This window comes from Octopus bimaculoides, chromosome 5 (genome assembly GCF_001194135.2).
Source record: "Octopus bimaculoides isolate UCB-OBI-ISO-001 chromosome 5, ASM119413v2, whole genome shotgun sequence".
Taxonomy (NCBI): domain Eukaryota; kingdom Metazoa; phylum Mollusca; class Cephalopoda; order Octopoda; family Octopodidae; genus Octopus; species Octopus bimaculoides.
Genome location: NC_068985.1, coordinates 80,075,187 through 80,080,513, shown reverse-complemented (window position 1 = coordinate 80,080,513; position 5,327 = coordinate 80,075,187). Strand labels below are relative to the sequence as shown.

At 33.5% G+C, this 5,327-nt stretch overlaps 2 protein-coding genes across 8 annotated transcripts in view; one reads left to right on the top strand and one right to left on the bottom strand.

Moving 5' to 3' along the window:
• The window catches only part of LOC106876533 (uncharacterized), a 152,231-nt gene that overhangs the window by 22,942 nt on the left and 123,962 nt on the right, over positions 1-5,327 (top strand). The window lies entirely within an intron of this gene.
• LOC106876553 (major egg antigen) overlaps positions 1-5,327 on the bottom strand; it is a 224,149-nt gene that overhangs the window by 168,593 nt on the left and 50,229 nt on the right. Inside the window, exon 1 of one of the 7 annotated variants that reach the window (XM_014925180.2) lies at positions 475-625. The exons of 5 other annotated variants lie outside the window; for them this stretch is intronic. The gene's annotated coding sequence lies outside the window, so the exon portion shown is untranslated. Of the gene's footprint in view, positions 1-474; positions 626-5,327 lie in introns of those variants that run through there. One more of the 7 variants, XM_052967816.1, reaches the window with a different exon arrangement.

The following is a 5,327-nucleotide window of genomic DNA, read 5'->3' as shown; positions in this document are numbered from 1 at the left end:
ACATTTGTAAAATTTATATAATACCAAACTGAACAGATTAATAAATGACACAAAATTTTGTTACCATCAGTAATGTTTGATTCGATTTACAACTATATTTTAACATCACAGCTGATATTTCTGTCGTAAAGCATGCTATCACTTAGAATAATAATTTCATCCATATATAAATATTTACGAATTAGGATACAAAACAAAATTAAATTTCTATTTAAAAAATTCATATAAAATCAAAGAATCAATAACAAAATGTTAAAATTCGTAACAGACACCAGAAGAATTTAAATTAGCGAATTAAAGTTTCTTTCAAAACTGGGCTTCCATGCTAATAAGGCAACGTGGTAAATTCCAGTAGTTCATACATTCTAGTGTTGTATATATAAATATATTCAAGGTTTGGTTATCGCCGAAGAAGAATATACGAGAATAGTGCATAAACGAGAACGGATTAAGATAAAGAAGTAGCGAACATACCTGAAAACCAACATTCAATGGTTAGGGGCAGGGTGATGTAAGCTTGCTTCTCTATAGCTTACTGCCAAGAAATATATGATAAACATTTCACGAATGCTACATTAGGTAAGATAGTGTTTCCAGAATCTTCTCTAAGAACTAGAGACGACTTAGCCAACCAGATGAGTAAGTAGTAGGTAGTTTCAGAGCAATGTTATTTGTATAGTCGCTCCACCACTACCACTCCTAAAAGCCGCAAAAAGAAATTCAGGTTAACTAACACGATACATATAATAATATATTAGTTATTTTCTTCTTCAAACCCAAATTCACAAATGTTTAGAAATTTCTTTGGAACAGCATTCCAACTTCAAAAATGTTATGCTATCCAGATCCGTAATTATATATGCAAGTGTGTGTGTGTGTGTGTGTGTGTGTGTGTGTGTGTGTGTGTGTGTGTGTGTGTGAGTGTGTGTGTGTGTGCACGTGTTTGTGCTTGGATCTGTGTGTCTGTGTGCAGACGCATTTACAGATGTCCGGGTGCATGAACAATTTCTAGAACCAACCAACATTTTACAATGGTCTACAGGCGACTTTGTATCTGCTTTAACTTCCTTCTTCATAGGAACGCTATAAATAAATTCTAGTGTCATTCAGATACATAAATACATACAGATACACATACATACATTACACACATACATACATACATACATACATACATACATACATACATACATACATATACACATACATACATTGCAAACACACACATATACATACATATATACATACATACATACATATACACATACATACATTACAAACACACACATACATACATACATACATACATACATACATACATACATACATACGTACATTACATTATACATACATACTTACATATACACATACATACATACATACAGATCAGTGAAAAAGAGAACACCTATGCTGAACTATCCAGATTACAATTCAGATTTATACCTGTAATTATTGGGGCCCTGGGATATGTAACACACAGCCTAAATACCAATCTTGAGAAATTTGGCTTCTCAAAACCAGAAAGGAGAAAGCTAATTCGAAGACTACACATTCAATCCATCATTGGAACTGTAAAAATCTGTAAAACTTTCCAGAAGTTTATCATTTAAATATATATGAGCATGTCTATATATGCAACTATATGCATGAGAATACATACATAAAACATACAAATCTGCACATACATACATACATACATACATACATACATACATACATACATACAAAAATTCCCTATTGTTGATGTTGAAATTCCAATGAAGGAGACTTGGATGTAGGTTAGAAACCGGTTCTTTCTCTATTGGCAAGAAATCTTGAAATAAACTGAATAATGACATACATACATACATACATACATACATACATGTATACATACAGGCACACACGTACATACATGCATACATACATGCACGCACACATACATTCATGCATACATACACACGTACATACATACATACGTACGAACATTCATACATACATGCACGTGCACTCACACATACATTTATACATACATATCTATCTATCTATCTATCTATCTATCTATCTATCTATCTATCTATCTATCTATCTATCTATCTATCTATCTATCTATCTATCTATCCTTCCTTCCTTCCCTCACTTACTCAAAGACAGCAACACATTCACATCTCAATTTCAAAACGGTGATTTACACTAAATCTTACAGAAGAAAATGCACACACATTAAATGTTTTCTGGGTCTTCGTAAAAATTTTGGTTCCATGTAAACGAACTAAGCTACACTTCAGAACTCGTATCATGCGCTCATACCCAAGACAGTCGTATCAAGTTTTTGAAGACTGACTATTTCTTCCTAATAACAGAAAGTCAGATCTAATGACAACTGTAAGAGAGTACGGCCACCTGTTATTTTAAGGAATTGTCCCACTTTCCTCTCCAACACGTAATCGCGTTCACTCCTGACGCATCAAAATTACAGATAAATGCTAGCCTTTATTAACTAACTTGTAAGCATGCGCAAGTGGGCATATACACATACTTACTTTCGTGTTGTGTGTGTGTGTATGTGTACACTTAGCATACATGTACACGTACAAAAACACAATTATATATATATATACACACACACACACACACACACACACACACACACACACACACACACATATATATATATATATACACATATATATATATATATATTTATATGTATATTTATATATACATGAATATATATTATTTTATCGACCACGATATATATATGTATGTAAGTATGTATATATATTGCCGGTCAAAATGCATAGTGGCTTTTTTCCGGATCTTTACCATTCTGAGTTCAAATGGCGGCCAAAGTCGACTTTGTCTTTGGTCCCTATCGTGGTCGCTAAAATAAATATCAGTCGTGTTCTGAGTCGATGTAATCGACTACCCCTAAATTTCTGGTCGTTTACTAAAAATTTGTAACAATCGTGTATATCATATATGGTGGTTGTCTACTCCTTATGGTGTATATATGGTGGTTAACCACCTCCTGTATCTACACCTTAGAACCATCATGGCATTTGATGTGGCTTTTTAAACCAGACAATGTTCTCAAAAAAAAAAAAAAGCCCACATAGATTGCATATCTAATTTGGACCACCAGCAAAGCGAACCCGATCATTGGCAGAAAGCAATGAAGCTATTACCGTAGTGTATAGCTTAATTTACATATTAATACGTAGATGGCTCGTCATTGAGTTATAGATATTTGTATGGGTATGAATGTTTTGTGTGTGTGTGTGTGTGTGTGTGTGTAGTGGCTAATCTTGAATATACACGAAATAAAGAATATTGACTGGTATTAAAAAACGAGACGAAATATTCATTCCAGTAATGCGAATCTTTAAAATTACCCCAATTTCCTGTTATTCCGACATTTGTAATCATCATTAACAAATATATATTTTTCAAATTCATTTTACCATCATTTTCAATTCATATGATTATGGTAAACATATTTCACATCATTAACAACACCAAAAGTACACTAATGAAAATATTTTTTTAATAAAATCTTGGGATATCTATAGCTGTTCGATACATATGAACGAGCAAAATGGCTCGGCATCACTGACCACATGAAACTTGAATCAAAGATGTCCAGCACATTTAAATATCCTAACTACCACTTTGTCATTTGGCAATATTTCAGAGTCATTGACAGCGAGCTGGCAGAATCGTTAACGCGCCGAACAAAATGTCTAACGGCATTTATTCCGACTTTACGTTCTGAGTTCAAAAGCCGCCGGGGTTGTTGAAATTTGCAGAAAAACAAAAGACGAAAACCAGTGTATAAACAACAAACAGGTGTATTAGTTTAACACTCGGGAAGGTGAGAAAATCTTTTACGTTTCGAGCCTACGCTCTTCAACAGAAAGGAACACAAGGAAATAGAGAGGATAAAAAAAAAACTTTTGGAGCTAGCGGTCAATCATGGCGGCTATATATATATATGTATGTATATATATAATACAAATAATATGTGAGTATATGCATATATACGTACATGTATGTACATACCTACATCTGCATGTATATACAGATGCATATCTGGGTATAGGACGTCACAAAAAAAACGTGGACAAAATGAAAACACAGAACATAAACAGAGTACAGAAAACACACAGGCCACATAGAGAACATTAGCTGCCACCATTCTAAAACTAAGCGTTTCGAAGAGTTAGAGTTGTGTGTGTGTGTGTGTGTGTGTGTGTATAGTCAGAAATACATCCACATAAAGTATGCACCCACATACAAACACACATGTATACATATAAAAGCTATCATACTTTTCCTTAAATTAGTTACTTGATCTGTGAAACAAAGAAGTTTATACCTGGTTGATAGATGAAGACGTGTCACAAACACAAGGAAACATATTCTAACGCAATGATATTAAATGGAAATATTTAAGAATGGTGAAAGGTTCTATTTTTGTCCCCCTGATATCTGAAATGGCATTCATAAATGAAGTATTATTCCATCTTCTTTGAGAATGTTGGTGAAATTCTTGTAGAAGATAGCTTTATCTGATTGTTTTTATTTGCTCATATATGCGTATGTGTGTGTATGAGCGTGCGTGTGTGTGCATGTGTGTGTTGTGTGTGCGTGTGTGTAAATACCCTTTTACAATATCTCTATGGTAGCTTCCTGCCGACTTTCTCGAAGGTTCGCTGGTACACCACAGGCAATCTTCCCCCTCTGTCATTCTTGCTACAATATCATCAGACGAAAAAGAAAGTATGGGGTATGTTTAAAATGAAATTCTATACCCGAAGTAAGAACATCATCTTTGAATTATCGCTTTGAAAGTTAGGGAATTCTTTGGAATTTTTTTTTTTTTTTTCATTTTTGTTTCCTTTCTCACATTCTTTCTTATTCATATCAAACCCTTTTTTTTCTGGAAATTCGCAAGAGGTAAATAATAGTATATAGTTTTGCAGAAACATGACGTTTCTGCTGATAAGTTAAATTCGGCGATTATTAAGTCAACGTACACACATTTTTAGGTATATATACTTTTTAGGTATATATGCTCTACAGATGTCTATACAGCTACAGACTGAAAGTTTCAGAACTTACAAGTACTACTCCATTCATAGATTGCTGGTGTGGTGCACCACTAGCAACCAGTGCGTCATTTTGGCAAAATCTTGTTTTACGAGCGCGCGCGCACACACGTACACACACAAACACACACGCATTCATACATCTAGACATATATGTGTGTGAGTATTTGTATATATATATATATATATATATATATATATATATATATATATATATATATATATATATATATATAT